Source organism: Balaenoptera musculus, chromosome 3 (assembly GCF_009873245.2).
Source record: "Balaenoptera musculus isolate JJ_BM4_2016_0621 chromosome 3, mBalMus1.pri.v3, whole genome shotgun sequence".
Lineage (NCBI taxonomy): Eukaryota > Metazoa > Chordata > Mammalia > Artiodactyla > Balaenopteridae > Balaenoptera > Balaenoptera musculus.
This window is the reverse complement of record NC_045787.1, coordinates 153,292,408-153,309,552: the sequence shown is the minus strand read 5'-3', so window position 1 is coordinate 153,309,552 and position 17,145 is coordinate 153,292,408. Positions and strand designations below refer to the sequence as shown.

The following is a 17,145-nucleotide window of genomic DNA, read 5'->3' as shown; positions in this document are numbered from 1 at the left end:
AGGCTCCAGATGCGCAGGCTCAGTAGTTGTGGCTCACGGGCCTAGTTGCTCCGCGGCATGTGGGATCTTCCCAGACCAGGGCTGGAACCCGTGTCCCCTGCATTAGCAGGCAGATTCTCAACCACTGCGCCACCAGGGAAGCCCCCCGTGTGTTGCTTTTTGATTTAGCAACTCCTAACTGATAACATCACGTCACTTACTACCACTCAGTTTGCCCTTGAAGACTGTGGTGATCTGACCTCACACACAGTCCATGATTCTGGATGTTGCTCCAAACCCAGCTTTCAGAACTCAGGACCCCTATCTGGAAGGCAGAGGTTGATCAAAATTCCTGAGTTACCCAGTTCCTCTGGGCTTCAGTTTGACTCTGACCCTGGGATAATCCCTAAAGTAGGGGCTTAATCTGTGCAGACATTCCCCCAGCCAGTTCTGCACTGTAGTTACGCTACACACAGCAGTCAGGGGCATGCTCAGCTTCGGATGTGATGGTCCCATCCCTAGAGATGTTCTGGGCCACTGCCACTTCTGTGACTTGCCATTTCCTGATGTGCATCTGACAAGGGAGGTTAGAGCCTCAAGGGAGTTGTCAAAAGTCTCTCACCCACTTTTTCCCTTGGCTGGGCAGTCCTCTGTGTCCACTGCATTAGCGTATATTTGTTACTCCCAGAATATTGAACTGCTGCATCCTAGTTCTTGCCCTGCTTTTGTCTACTTTTCTGAAGGTATCAACTCTGTTCACAGAAAACACAGAGAGCTTTGAATTTCTGATTTTGCATTTGGAAGTGGCCATTTCCTGTCCTCCACCTGGGTATTCCACCACTTAAAGATTACCCCATTCTGACAGTGGTGAGCAGCATGTTGAGTAATTCCATGGAGTAGTCAACAGCACCATGACATTCTCTGGCAGGGGCAGTGTCCACGCCCAGAAGTCTGAGTGATACTCTAGTCCTGCAGGTACAGTTCCTTCACTATTTTTAATTCTTCAGTGCTGTCAGTAGAAATCACAGATAAAATAACATCTGTGTCCCTTCACACACAGCCTCTGGGGGCACCTCCCCTTCCCCACCACAAAGAATGGGGAGCCCACACTACTGCAGGCTGGAGCACACTACAGCATGAAGGTAGAAGAGCAAGTCAACTGTTGTCTGGGAAGCAGTGTGACAGGTTCCTGGTCTGTGGAAGTGCTCTCTATCAAGTTGGGCAACTGCCGGCCCCTACAAATGCTGCACCTCAGCTCCAAGTTACAGGAGAAGATAGTCTGTCATGGTGGAATCAGGACTTCAGGTTGAACGTAGACTTGGAAGCTTCCAGCAGCTTTAAATACCCAAGTTCTCTAAATTCAGCTCCCACCTAATACAGGCCACCTGTGTGGGTAGGCATCTCCTGTTAGATGATCAGCAACTCATCCTTTCTCCCCTATTGAGCTTCAGGTGAAGCAGCATTTCAAGAGGTTGCTTGGAACTCTCCATGCCCTGGGCTCACACATGTTCATCTGCAGCCTCACATGGCTGGCAACCCGATTCCACTATAAACTTGGAAAACTGCTCACTGCTACAGAGATCTGCCTTCAGTACTATCCCTGTGGCCCGCCTTGTCCTCACTATTACCTCCTTGCCTTGAATCCCTCACAAGGAACATATTTCTCAGCTCGCTTTGTTGTTCCTTTTGTTTGTTTTTAATGAGAGCTGCTGCCCCTTGGAATGTGCTTGCAGTTGGGCTAAGGCCAAGACCTGCTGCCACTCATCCCAGGGGCAGCTCCAGCAGCTGTTCTTCCACCAGCATTAGTGCAATCTGAAAGCCCTCCATATGATTACAGTCCACTTTCCCTGAGCCCACCACTGTCAGGCTTGGGTCTTCATGAAATTAGACCTCTGAGATGCCTAGTCACTCATCCCTGGCTGGGGAGGCAAAAAGTAAATGGCCTATTAGAAATGCCTGAGTCAACTTGGATATATTTATGATAGTACTCTTTATCTGACCAGACCATTAGCAGTGGCTTTATTATATTCTGCCATATGATTAACACCTTATGGTATGACCTTCTCAACTAAGTGAGCCAAAATTTGCCTGGGTGCTATTTCATACTTTTTAAATCTGAAGTAGGTTTTCCACACTGGCAGTCTGACCTTTGGCTTAACCCCCCAGAATTGCGTTTTTGAGAACTCTGAGTTAAAGTCCCTCAGCCACCTTTTCTTCTGCCAGCTGATCTGCATGGTATTAGACAAGAGTTGAGCAATTATTTATTTTTTTAAATTTCTTTAACATACTTTATTTCATAGTATTTTTCATGAATACCTTGTTATAGAAAAAGTCTAAAGTAATGTAGATAATATTAAGCTTATATTGGTGAATTAGTTTATAAAAAATATATTCATATGAATTGTCTTATCTGTGCCTAACAAGAGTTGAGCAATTATTGACGGGGACTTTTCTCTACCCCATCCTCCTAGGAGGAGCAGTTCATTCTGCACCTCGCTTTTCTAGTTTTACTGATAGACACCATGACAGAAGATGAGGACCACTGTTTGGGACACTCCAGGGTTAGATGGTAATGTGCCATCCTCAGCACATCCAACCAATCCCCCACTACTCCCTACTGGCACAAACACTTCCCAGCACACCCACGACTATGCCATCTCAAGATAACGCGTCTGGGGCTTCCCTGGTGGTGAAATGGTTAAGAATCCGCCTGCCAATGCAGGGGACATGCGTTCGAGCCCTGGTCCGGGAAGATCCCACATGCCGCGGAGCAACTAAGCCCGTGCACCACAACTACTGAGCCTGAGCTCTAGAGCCTGTGAACCACAACTACTGAGCCCGCGTGCCACAACTACTGAAGCCCGCATGCCTAGAGCCCATACTCTGCAACAAGAGAAGCCACCGCAGTGAGAAGCCCACGCACTACAACGAAGAGTAGCCCCCCTTCGCTGCAACTAGAGAAAGCCCGTGTGCAGCAATGAAGACCCAATGCAGCCAAAAATGAGTAAAATAAATAAATTTTAAAAAAAATAACGGGTCTGTGCATGTGACAGAGGAAGTGGTGAGCCAGTCTACCCAATCCCTTCATCTGGACTCAGAGAAGCAGACCTAGAACCCGTCTCCCACACCAGCACTCTCCTAGGGTGCTTTGGAATTGCCCAGTGGGTACACCCCTTGGAATTACCAATTCTACTCTTCCTGGGGAAGCCTTTGAGTAGAGAATTAGCATGTAGACTTTGTTATATTCTTCAATGTCCCCAGGTTCCCATGAATAGCCACTGAAAGTGCCATCTCCTGAGGGAAAAAATAATTGCTCCAAGTTTCCCCTTTCAAATTCCTCTCATTCTTCTCTCTTTTTTTAAAAATAAATTTATTTATTCATTCATTCATTCATTTTTGGCTGCGTTGGGCCTTTGTTACTGTGTGAAGGTTTTCTCTAGTTGCGGTGAGCGGGGGCTACTCTTTGTTGCTGTGCATGGGCTTCTCATTGCAGTGGCTTCTCGTTGCGGAGCATGGGCTCTAGGTGCGCGGGCTTCAGTAGTTGTGGTACGTGGGCTCAGTAGTTGTGGTTCGCGGGCTCTAGAGCACAGCCTCAGTAGTTGTGTCACACACACATAGTTGCTCCACGGCATGTGGGATCTTCCCGGACCAGGGCTCGAACCCGTGACCCCTGCATTGGCAGGCGGATTCTCAACCACTGCACCACCAGGGAAGCCCTAATTCTTCTCTCATCAGGTCTTCCTCATCTCCAGCTGATTGATTTTGCACCTCGGTTCTCCCTGTCCACGTAAGTTTGCCTAACTTAGACAGCAGCATCTCACCAACATGTTGCCTTCCTCCATATTCAGCGACTGCTTTTAAAATGGCACCTTGACCCTGCAGCAGACTAGGGCTTCCAGCCTCAGAGTCTTGAAACAAAATAGCCCTAAACCGCACACATGCCTTCAGTTGAGAAAATGACCACGTTTAATTCCCTTACACGTGAATTTAATCTAAGAATGCATAAACTCCAACTGTCTAATTCCTTACCCTGTTTGTACTTTGCCCTACCCGCCTATACTGGATTAGCCAGCAGGATAATCAAAACGCTCCTACCCTACTCTATACTGCAGTGGGAAGGTGCCTAGCTTCTTGGCCCACCTCAATTCCTGCTAAATGTATTTTGGGTAATATTTTACTTTTAATGTTTTTATACCAATTTGTGAAGGGAAAAAAATACAAAGCTCTATTGCTCCCATCATTCAAGGGCGTCTCCGTTGTGCTCATTCTCTGCCTGTGTCAGGATTTGGTCATGTGGATGTGTCCCTCCTCGTTCTATGTGTTACCCTGTACACTGCACGTCACTATCCTCACACACACACAAAAAATGTTGCCGTAAGAATTATTCATCAATGTGTCTTTCTGAAAATAAATGAGAAAAGTACCCAGTGTTCTAAGATGTGCAAGCTGCCTGTATCTAATTAGATATCACTAAGACATGGCCAGAAATCGGCTTCTGAGTGTGTTTACCTTTTTATGGCCAATCTGGTCCTAGCTCCCCACAATGACTATCCAAACCTACCTGACCCCAGAAACCATAGCGTTCAGGCTGTGGAATATAAAGAGCTGTGTCCCCAGTCGCTGGGGATAACAGTTAACATTTGAGGGCATACCCTGTGCCAGGTACTGTCGTAAGCACTCTGCATATATTAACTCACTTAATCCTCATAATTATGTGAGACCATTTCTACCATCTCCACTTGAATGTTGAAGAGAGAGGACTGAAAACTTGTCAGAAGTCACACAACAACTGGTAAATGGTGAATCTAGGACTTGACCCAGGCCTATGTAGCTCCAGGGCACACATGCTTGCTTACTGCACTGGGCCACCTCCTTGATGGCACGTTCTAGGCCACCCTAGAGAGCCACTTGGCTTGAGGTGTCAGGGTGGGACTGATGTGGCCGTAGGTGGAAGGCGGTGTGGCATAACAACATGGCTTTGGGACATCTCGTGAGGGCAGCCTGTGATAACCATAGCAGGTCTTCCACCCAGGCCAAATGAGAGAGTTATTACTAGGAATGCCCGTTCTAGAGGTGTTCCAAAAGGAGAATGCTGAGGTGGCCAAAAAAACAGAAGGGGGGCAATAACCATTCATTTAATAATTTCTGCCAAGCATAGTATACAATGTCTATACATGCATATTACCACTTTCATGAACCTTAAATGGTGAAGATGGGTATTATAAAAAGAAATATAAATATTTAGCAAGTAATTATAATATGTGGAATGAGTAAATAGCTTGGGATACTATGAAAAAGTGTGTCAGGGGCCCAGCTTTAGATTGTGTGGTTGCAGCAGACCTCAGTGAAGAATTAATTTATGACAAGAGCCACAAAGGATAGATGAGTAAGACAGGCAAAGGGGTTTGGGTGTTCTAGATAGAGTGAAGGTATGAGCAAATGGGAAAGCTCAGAGGCAGGAGCTATCATGGGCTGGTTAGGAGCCTTTAAAAAGGTGTGGGTAGGGACTTCCCTGGTGGCGCAGTGGTTAAGAATCCGCCTGCCAATGCAAGGGACACGGATTCGAGCCCTAGTCCAGGAAGATCCCACATGCCGTGGAGCAACTAAGCTCGTGTGCCACAACTACTGAGCCTGTGCTCTAGAGCCTGCGAGCCACAACTACTGAGCCCACGTGCCACAACTACTGAGTCCGCACGCCTAGAGCCTCTGCTCTGCAACAAGGGAAGCCACCGCAATGAGAAGCCCACGCACTGCAAGGAAGAGTAGCCCCCGCTCGCCGCAACTAGAGAAAGCCCGCGCAGCAACGAAGACCCAACGCAGCCAAAAATAAATAAATTTTTTTAAAAAAGGGGTGGTGTGGGTAGAGAGTTGGGAACCATGTGAGCAAGATGAGGTTGGATGGGAAGAGGTGAGACCACACAGCGGGACCAGCCTGTGCAATGAGCTTTGGTAGTTTAACACAAAGGAAGCTACTGCTAGGTTTTAGCTTTTGCATTTCAAACTTCTAAGCTACAGAGAGTTGCCACTGATATATAAATTTTACTAGAGCATAAAAGATTGTAAATTTTTCTGATTTTTTTCTTTCCCAATTATTTTTCCTTGTAATGAATAAGAAATTCCAAAGTTGGAAAAACTATTTAACCACCTAAAGTTCAATTGCTAATTTATTTCAGCAATATACCTTAACCAACGTACAGGGTTGCTCTCTGACACAACCCTGATTATTACCTGATGTTATTTTATAATTTCTAGCTCTTGGATACAACAAAATAAAGGAATTATAAATATATTTTCAGGCAGGCATATGCCAGATTCCCCCTGATAAGTTGCCCCAGGCTCCTGACCAATCTTTCTGGTGCGCTCCAGTCCATCTTCCACTCCAGCAACCAGTGACGTGTCCACCCTACAGATGGTAAGGTCTCACCTGCTCAAAAGCAAGGCCTTCAAGACCCTTCACAACCAGATCCATGTAGACTCTCCAGCCTCATCTCCCCAACTTACCCTGCAAAAATGGAGCTGCCAGTAGCTCCTGGCATGCCAGATTGGGTTATCATCATCTCTTTGTCTAGTTCCCCAAGAAGGCTGTGAGCTAATGTTAAGAACTTGGCCCAGCACCCAACTCAAGTTGAGCACATAGTGGTGTCAACAGATGTGTATTAAATTAGTAAACAGGTGACCCTATTTCCAACAAATAATTTGCTGAGGTCTATAGGGTTTATGACACATCTCTTTAAAGTAAAATGCCTTTAGTTGGCTTATGGGTTATAAAATGCACTTCTATTCCCAGGGCTACATTATAAGGGAAAATTCTGTACTCAGCCAGTTACCCTGTGTATAAATGTTGGGGAGGAGAAAGGAAGTGGGAGGAGTGGCTGCGTTATCCTCTGAGTGTTATTCAGTAGATATATCACTGTTTTTTAAGTGATTTAATGTGGTTTCTTTTTTTCCTTTTTGATAGCACGTGGTACAAATTCAGAACTTGTACAGTGAAAAGCAACTGCCTCTCTCCCATTCCTCTACCTTCCCAGTTTCCTTTCCCAGAGGCAACAGCAGTTACCAGATTCTATGTGTCCTTCCAGAGATAGTCTATACATATACAACCTCCAACTTTTTTATAACACAGATACTAGATATGTTGTCCTGCGTTTTGCTTTTATTTAACAACATATCTCAAAGATCTTTTCGTTGCAGTACATATAGAACTTCCTCACTCTTTCCGGTGGCTGCAAAATATTCCATTTCTTGTGATAAAGGAAATATTCACATATTGAAGTATGGGGAAGTCATTCTGGCCTATACATGTGTTAACTTGAATTTGATGCTAACTAAAACAGCCTGTTTGTGGCCTATCAAACATACATTGTACATCTGCTTTAATTATTAAAGAAAAGGACACATTGGCCAACAGTAATGTCCATATTAAAAATAAAGATTAGGGGCTTCCCTGATGGCGCAGTGGTTGAGAGTCTGCCTGCCAATGCAGGGGACACGGGTTCGAGCCCTGGTCTGGGAGGATCCCACATGCCGCGGAGCAACTAAGCCCGTTAGCCACAGCTACTGAGCCTGCGCATCTGGAGCCCGTGCTCCGCAACGGGAGAGGCCGCGACAGTGAGAGGCACGCGCACCGCGATGAAGAGTGGCCCCTGCTTGCCACAACTAGAGAAAGCCCTCGCACAGAAACGAAGACCCAACACAGCCATAAATTTAAAAAAAAAAAAAAAGACAAAAATGTAGTTCCCAGAGGCTCTCATTAAAAACAAACAAACAAACAAAAAAAACCAACTGTGCTGAAATCCATGCTTCTCCGGAGCATTTCCTCAGAGTTATCTGAGAGGCTGTCTTCTAGGCTATGGTCCTCAGTTTGGCTCAAATAAAACTGTTTTCTATTCCTATTATAGATTATTTATTGGTTGACCTCATCGACACATGGATGCACCATAATACACTTAAATCAGTGCTCAGAACTGAGGTGCAGTGAGGTTGTTTTCAATCTTTCATTATTGCAAACAATGCTGCAATTAATGTTCTTAGATATGTGCCATTTCATGCCTTGGCAAATATTTCTGGTGGAAAAACTCCCTGAAGTGGGCTGCTAGGTTCAAAGGGTGTGTGCATTTTTAAATTTAGTAAAACAGTGCCATCTAGCCCCCCTTAGAGGTTGTACTGTGTGTATTCCACAGGCCATGGGAGGTGGGGGCTGTGTCCCACAACTTGCCAGCACAGAATAGTAGCTAACTCTTTGATCTTTGCCAATCTGATAAAAAGGGTGTCTCAAGGTGGGTTTTTATTCCAACTTGATTAAGATATAATCAATATACAGCATTGTGTAAGTTTATGATGTACAGTGTGATGATTTTTTTGTTGGTGGTGTATAATTGCTTTACAATGTTGTGTTAGTTTCTGCTGTACAGTGAAGTGAATCAGCTATGTGATATATCTCCTCCCTCTTGGACCTCCCTCCTACCCCGCCCCCAATCCCACCCATCTAGGTCATCACAGAGCACTGAGCTGAGCTTCCTGTGCTTTATAGCATGATCCCACTAGCTATTTTACCCATGGTAATGTATATATGTCAATCTTAATCTCCCAATTCGCCCCACCCTCCCCTTCCCCCCCTGTGTCCACATGTCCATTCTCTACATCTACATCTCTATTCCTGCCCTGCAAATAGGTTCATCTGTACCATTTTTCTAGATTCCACACATATATGCATTAACATACAATATTTGTTTTTCTCTTTCTGGCTTACTTCACTCTGTATGACAGACTCTAGGTCCATCCACATCTCTACAAATGGCCCAATTTCCTTCCTTTTTATGGCTGAGTAATATTCCATTGTATATATGTACCACATCTTCTTTATCCATTCATCTGTTGTTGAACATTTAGGTTGTTTCCATGTCATGGCTATTGTAAATAGTGCTGCAATGAACATTGGGGTACATGTGTCCTTTTGAATTATGGTTTTCTCAGGGTATATGCCCAGTAGTGGGATTGCTGAGTCATACGGTAGTTCTATTTTTAGTTTTTTAAGGAAACTCCATACTGTTCTCCATAGTGGCTGTATCAATTTACATTCCCATCAACAGTGCAAAAGGGTTCCCTTTTCTCCACACCCTCTCCAACATTTATTGTTTGTAGATTTTTTGATGATGGCCATTCTTACCAGTGTGAGGTGATACCTCATTGTAGTTTTGATTTGCATTTCTCTAATAATTATTGATGTTGAGCATCTTTTCATGTGCCTCTTGGCCATCTGTACCAATGGCATTCTTCACAAAATTAGAACAAAAATTTTTGTTCTAATTTTCTAATTCCATACAATTTGTATGGAAACACAAAAGATCCTGAGTAGCCAAAGCAATCTTGAGAAAGAAAAACAAAGCTGGAGGAATCAGGCTCCCTGACTTCAAACTATACTACAAAGCTACAGTAATCAAGGCGGTATGGTACTGGCACAAAAACAGAAATATAGATCAATGGTACAGGACAGAAAGCCCAGAGATAAACCCACTCACATATGATCACCTAATTTATGACAAAGGAGGCAAGAATATACAATAGAGAAAAGACAGCCTCTTCAATAAGTGGTGCTGGGAAAACTGGACAGCTACATGTTAAAGAATGAAATTAGAACACCCCCTAACACCATACACAAAAATAAACTCAGAATGGATTAAAGATCTAATGTGCTTTTGGCACATTTAAGGGTGTCCATGTGTCTTTGTTTCTATGTGGTTTTAGCCCTTTATCTTTTCTTGCTTTATTTTTAACTTGAGTCATTGGACAAAAAGTCAGTATGATACAAAAAATCATGGTTAACAAATTTGACCTTATGGGACTATATACAGAATGCATCATTGATCCCTGCAGAAGACTGATGGCAATGAAATGTTACATATCAAAACTAATGAAGAGGGACTTCCCTGGTGGAGCAGTGGTTAAGAATCTGCCTGTCAATGCAGGGGACACAGGTTTGAGCCCTGGTCTGGGAAGATCCCACATGCCACGGAGCAACTAATCCCGTGCGCCACAACTACTGAGCCTGCACTCTAGAGCCCGCGAGCCACAACTACTGAGCCAGAGTGCCACAACTACTGAAGCCCGCATGCCTAGAGCCTGTGCTCCACAACAAGAGAAGCCACTTCAATGAGAAGCCAGCACACCACAACAAAGAGTAGCCCCCGCTCTCCACAACTAGAGAAAGCCCGCGCACAGCAACGAAGACCCAATGCAGCCAAAAAATAAATAAATTAATTAAAAAACAAAACAAAACAAAAACAACAACAACAGCAAAAAAAAACTAATGAAGATATTTTATTCTACTCGAAATGCTAGATTGTGTGTGATCCCCTTCATGGATGATATTTTCAAGCTTGTCTTCATAGTAAGCAGGTTATTTTATCATTTTTTCTTGAAAATGTGGTCTTTTTTTTCATGTGAATACTTCAAGGGAAGTCATCACTAGCTTTTGTTTAGTATAAAAAAGGAAAAAAGAAAGCTACAAAAAATAACCTTGGACTTTTAAAGGAAACCTAAGTCTGTCACTAGGAGCCTGCTTGAAGAATTCATATTTTTATAAAGGAAATAGAGTTCAGATTTCTCTACATAGCAGTTTTTAAAGAAGCAATGCTAGTGGAGGGGTTGAGGGGCTTATTTCCCAGGCTCAAAGTGATTTTGGGAAGGTGTAGCAGGTTATTTTTTAATTTGTGTCTGATAATTTCAGTATCTGGAGTCTTTGCTCCAGATAGTTTTCTGCTGGTTGTTTATCATGGTGCTTTATTTCCCTCTTTGATTGATTACTTTTTGAAGCTATGCTATTCCTTGTCTTTGAATAATTATATTGGAGGAATTCTGAAGCCTAGTTGAAGGTACATTCTTCCAGAGAAGATTTGCATTTGCCTGTGTGAAACACCTCATGATCTGGGATATTTTAGAACACTCAAGGGAGGTAATGGCTCTCTTCACTAATTTCTTGGATTGGATCCATTGTTTCTTGGATCCCATGTATCCTTCTCCCTTGGTTTACCCCATAGGTTTTGTTTGTTTGTTTGTTTTTTATACATTTATTTATTTATTTTTGGCTACGTTGGGTCTTTGTTGCCACGTGCGGACTTTCTCTAGTTGGGGTGAGCAGGGGCTACTCTTTGTTGCAGTGCACAGGCTTCTCATTGTGGTGGCTTCTCTTGTTGCAGAGCATGGGCTCTAGGTGCGAGGGCTTCAGTAGTTGTGGCATGTGGGCTCAGTAATTGTGTCTCACGGGCTCTAGAGTGCAGGCTCAGTAGTTGTGGTGCATGGGCTTAATTGCTCTGTGGCATGTGGGATCTTCCCGGATCAGGGCTCGAACCCGTGTCCCCTGCATTGGCAGGTGGATTTTTAACCACTGCACCACGAGGTAAGTAACTACTACGTAGTTTTTGTTGGAGGATATCCTCCAAAAGCATTCTAAGGAAGCATGAGAGATGAACATCATGTCCTTGCATGTCTGAATATGTCTTCATTCTGCCTTTGTTTCAGATTGGTAGTTGATTGATTATCGAATTCTAAGGGTGGGTGAGGGGCAGATGAATTTTTCTGTAATTAGGTTTGTAAATAATACCCTTGTTTCTAGTCCCATGCCTCACCCCTGTACCCTGCCATGCCCTGCCCCTGTATCTAAGACCTCAGTCTTTCCCAGTCAATGTCTCTAAGAAAAAAACTATCTTCTTCTCTCATCCCTGGTGGGTAGGTGTCTGTTGATGGCTCTCTGCATCTGGTGTGAGTGTAGAGGTGTATTGTGTCATAGATGGACTTTCAAAATAACTTCTTGTTTTCTCTGCCCCTGCCCAGGCACACTCCCCCTCTTTTCTTTACCTACTACTTCTAAGCATTCAGTCTTTATGGGAGACTCTTGTGCAAATTAGCCCTCTCTGCTTTCCATTTTCCATAGTACTGTTGCCTACTTTGTCCCTTTTTATACTCTCTTTGTTCATCTGAATTTATATAATTTTTATATTTGTCATTTGAGTGGGGCCTTAAGTAGGTGAGAAGATAGGTGTGTGTTTAATTGGCCACTTAAACCAAAAGGCTATATATCAGTTTATTGAGGTGAAGACAAAAGAAAAGTAGGCCTTTGGCATAGCTTGGTGTTATGCTATTTAGAACTGAAATTTGTTCTGTATGCACATATCCACTCTCATTCTTTTCATGACATTATATTAAAAGTTGAAATGGGCATTAATATCCAGGGATCAACATTGAAACCTAACAGTATAGCAAATCAGAAGCTTTCCATAGGTCAATACATTACATGGAAATTATCTTTTAGGCAAAGAATGTCTAAAGTTGGAGTAGAATAGTTGTAAGTAGAGTCTGGCTTTCATGTAAACAAGGATATTCAGTAACCTGTTTCTGGAAAATATGTGTTTCCAGAAAACTAAGGTACATCATTTGGGAGAAATTGTGTAATAAGTTTTGAACATAAGGTGAAGTTAAATTTCGATCAATTCTAACGGGGCCAACCTTGATTAGTTAATCATATTGCCTCTGATGTTACTGTATTATTATGAAGCATTTGTATGAAAGAAATTCTGAGACGAATAAATACTGAATGAAAATTACTGGGCCTTAGTGTCAGCAGAAGTAAGTCCTCCACCTTAATGTTATTGTTCACACAGTTCTGTTATTTGTCCTAATACTAAGTTTTACACACTTTGTTTTTTAGAGATGAGAATTGTTAAAAAATTAAGGGTTTAAATTTAATATATTTGCAAGTATTTTTCCCCTGAGATTTGATTATGAATGTTCAGAATCACGGGAGTTAAAAAAGATGAATGAGCCATGAACTATTAGAAGTCATTTGGTTTGATGGTCACAAGCAGCCACAATGCATGAGGTGCCATGAGGAGATAAGAACAAATTGTTGTTGGAATTCACAGAAATGACAGAAGTCTTGGCAAAGCCTTCATGAAACTTGGTTACATATAGTAAGATCTTTAAAACTGAAATCAAGTGGTAAGCAATGTGGAAGAAGCTATGCGTGGGTACTTTTGAAAGAGTCATGCTGTTTTTGTAGGGGTGATGCACTCAGAGACACAGACTTGCCTTTCATTTCTGGCATTTCCTAGGTGTGTTACTTGGGGCAAATCTTATATCTTCTAGTATTTAGTTTCTTTACTGATTAAAAAAAAGGAGCAGACCAGAGAATTTTAAATATCCTATCCACTTATATTATTTCTGCCATTCTTTGTCAATGAGGATGTAGTCTGAGAATGGATCTTAAAGGGCTTTTGTTACCAATGTTATGTGTTTGATCTTATTAAGTAGGCAGTGGGGATGGACTGGGATGATAAGAAAAGAGAAGGTCATGATTACACATTTTCATTAGGAAAGTGATTTGTTAGCAAGGATGGTTATCAGGATTACCTGTGGAGGTGTTAAAAAATGCAGCTATTTATATCTTTGGCCCTACTCCAACAGATTCTGTGGTAGGAAAATATTGTGGATACCTGAAGTTAGGGGGAGACTGGATCTTGAGAGTCCAGTTATGCAGCTGTTACAATAATTTGTGTGAGTTAAATGATAATATCAGTAAAGAAAGTGTCTATGGCTATTATTTGAGAAGTAAGTTGTGATCCTCATCTTCATCCTCATCTTTTAGGTTTTCTTTAAGCATCAACTTTTCTTACCCTTTCTAGTTGATTTTATTCATACCATCATAGAGTCATAGATATGTTCACATCATAGGTAATATTCACTAAGCACGTACTATCAGTCAGGCTCTGTACACTTTACCTACATTATGCCAAGAAATTTATACAAAACCCCCAGGTTTGTGGGGGCAGATGATTATCTATCAGCTAGATATGATTATCGTACTCACTTTATAGATGAGGCATCTGTGAGTTGTCCAAAGTCACAGTGTTAGAGTAACAGAAGTGTTTAAACGTGAAGTCTTTTTGAGTCTAGAAACCAAACCCTTAAACACTAAGCTGCACTGCCATGAATTGGAGACTTTGTCATTCTGGCTGCCAGAGTCCTCCACTCACCTCTTCTCTCTCTTCCTTTTTATACCCTTCCCAAAATATAAGGCGACATCAAAAGGTGTTTCTAAGAATGCTAGTGCGTACATGATTGAGAACAGTGTTATTTCAATGAAGGAATGTGTCCACCACACTAGTCTGCATGTAATATACTCTGAAAAGACACATGCACAGAAGATGTTTCTCTCTCTCTTTTTTAAAAAAATATCTTTATTGGAGTATAATTGCTTTACAATGGTGTGTTAGTTTCTGTTTTATAACAAAGTGAATCAGCTGTACATATACATATATCCCCATATCTCTTCCCTCTTGCATCTCCCTCCCTCTCATCCTCCCTATCCCACCCCTCTAGGTGGTCACAAAGCACCGAGCTGATCTCCCTGTGCTTTGCGGCTGCTTCCCACTGGCTATCGGTTTTACCTTTGGTAGTGTATACATGTCCATGCCACTCTCTCACTTTGTCCCAGCTTACCTTCTCCCTCCCCGTGTCCTCAAGTCCATTCTCTAGTAGGTCTGGGTCTTTATTCCCTTCCTGCCCCTACATCTTCATGACCTTTTTTTTTTTTTTTTTAGATTCCATATATATGTGTTAGCATACAGTGTTTTTTTTCTCTTTCTGACTTACTTCACTCTGTATGACAGTCTCTAGGTCCATCCACGTCTCAACAAATGACCCAATTTCGTTCCTTTTTATGGCTGAGTAATATTCCATTGTATATATGTACCACTTCTTCTTTATCCATTCATCTGTCGATGGGCATTTAGGTTGCTTCCATGACCTGGCTATTGTAAATAGTGCTGAAATGACATTGGGGTGCATGTGTCTTTTTTATTATGGTTTTCTCTGGGTATATGCCCAGTAGTGGGATTGCTGGATCAAATGGTAATTCTATTTTTCGTTTTTTAAGGAACCTCCATACTGTTCTCCATAGTGGCTGTATCAGTTTACATTCCCACCAACAGTGCAAGAGGGTTCCCTTTTCTCCACACCCTCCCCAGCATTTATTGTTTGTAGATTTTTTGATGATGGCCATTCTGATTGGTGTGAGATGATATCTCATTGTAGTTTTGATTTGCATTTCTCTAATGTTTAATGATGTTGAGCATTCTTTCATGTGTTTGTTGGCAAGCTGTATATCTTCTTTGGAGAAATGTCTCTTTAGGTCTTCTGCCCATTTTTGGATTGGGTTGTTTGTTTTTTTGATATTGAGCTGCATGAGCTGCATGACCTGCCTGTAAATTTTGGAGATTAGTCCTTTGTCAGTTGCTTCATTGGCAAATATTTTCTCCCATTCTGAGGGTTGTGTTTTCATCTTGTTTATGGTTTCCTTTGCTGTGCAAAAGCTTTGAAGTTTCATTGGGTCCCATTTGTTTATTTTTTATATTATTTCCATTTCTCTAGGAGGTGGGTCAAAAAGGATCTTGCTGTGATTTATGTCATAGAGCGTTCTGCCTATGTTTACCTCTAAGAGTCTTATAGTGCCTTGCCTTACATTTAGGTCTTTAATCCATTTTGCGTTTATTTTTGTGTATGGTGTTAGGGAGTGTTCTAATTTCATTCTTTTACATGTAGCTGTCCAGTTTTCCCAGTACCACTTATTGAACAGGCTGTCTTTTCTCCATTGTATATTCCTGCCACCTTTATCAAAAATAAGGTGACCATATGTGCATGGGTTTATCTCTGGGCTTTCTACCCTGTTCCATTGATCTATATTTCTGCTTTTCTGCCAGTACCATACTGTCTTGATTTCATAGCTTTGTAGTATAGTCTGAAGTCAGGGAGTCTGAGTCCCCCAGCTCCGGTTTTTTCCCTCAAGACTGCTTTGGTTATTCGGGGTCTTTTGTGTCTCCATACAAATTTTAAGATTTTTTTTGTTCTAGTTGCATAAAAAATGCCATTGGTAATTTGATAGGGATTGCATTGAATCTGTAGATTGCTTTGGGTAATATAGTCATTTTCACAATATTGATTCTTCCAATCCAAGAACGTGGTATATCTCTCCATCTGTTGGTAATCTTTAATTTCTTTCATCAGTGTCTTATAGTTTTCTGCATACAGGTCTTTTATCTCCCTAGGTAGGTTTATTCCTAGGTATTTTATTATTTTTGTTGCAATGGTAAATGAGAGTGTTTCCATAATTTCTCTTTCAGATTTTTCATCATTAGTGTGTAGGAATGCAAGAGATTTCTGTGCATTGATTTTATATCCTGAAACTTTACCAAATTCATTGATTAGCTCTAGTAGTTTTCTGGTGGCATCTTTAGGATTCTCTATGTATAGTATCATGTCATCTGCAAACAGTGACAGCTTTACTTCTTCTCTTCCAATTTGTATTCCTTTTATTTCTTTTTCTTCTCTGATTGCCGTGGCTAGGACTTCCAAAACTATGTTGAATAATAGTGGTGAGAGTGGACATCCTTGTCTTGTTCCTGATCTTAGAGGAAATGCTTTCAGTTTTTCACCATTGAGAACAATATTTGCTGTGCATTTGTCGTATATGACCTTCATTATGTTGAGGTAGGTTCCCTCTATGCCCACTTTCTGGAGAGTTTTTATCATAAATGGGTGTTGAATTTTGTCAAAAGCTTTTCCTGCATCTATTAAGATGATCATATGGTTTTCTTCTTCAATTTGTTAATATGGTGTATCACACTGATTGATTTGCGTATATTGAAGAATCCATGCATCCCTGGGATAAATCTCACTCGACTATGGTGTATGATCCTTTTAATGTGTTGTTGGATTCTGTTTGCTAGTATTTCGTTGAGGATTTTTGCATCTATATTCATCAGTGATATTGGTCTGTAAGTTTCTTTTTTTGTAGTATCTTAGTCTGGTTTTGGTATCAGGGTGATGGTGGCTTCATAAAATGAGTTTGGGAGTGTTCCTTCCTCTGCAATTTTTTGGAAGAGTTTGAGAAGGATGGGTGTTAGCTCGTCTCTAAATGTTTGATAGAATTCACCTGTGAAGCCATCTGGTCCTGGACTTTTGTTTGTTGGAAGATTTTTAATCACAGTTTCAATTTCATTACTTGTGATTGGTCTGTTCAAATTTTCTGTTTCTTCCTTGTTCAGTCTGGGAAGGTTATACCTTTCTAAGAATTTGTCCATTTCTTCCAGGTTGTCCATTTTATTGGCATAGAGT

At 41.7% G+C, this 17,145-nt stretch overlaps 1 long non-coding RNA gene across 1 annotated transcript; it reads left to right on the top strand.

Annotated features, from left to right (window-relative positions):
- Positions 1-87: 87 nt before the first annotated feature.
- Positions 88-2,388, top strand: LOC118893466. Its single transcript, XR_005019472.1, has 2 exons — positions 88-954; positions 1,040-2,388. It is a non-coding gene; the product is annotated as an uncharacterized LOC118893466 (long non-coding RNA).
- The last annotated feature ends 14,757 nt before the right edge of the window (positions 2,389-17,145 follow it).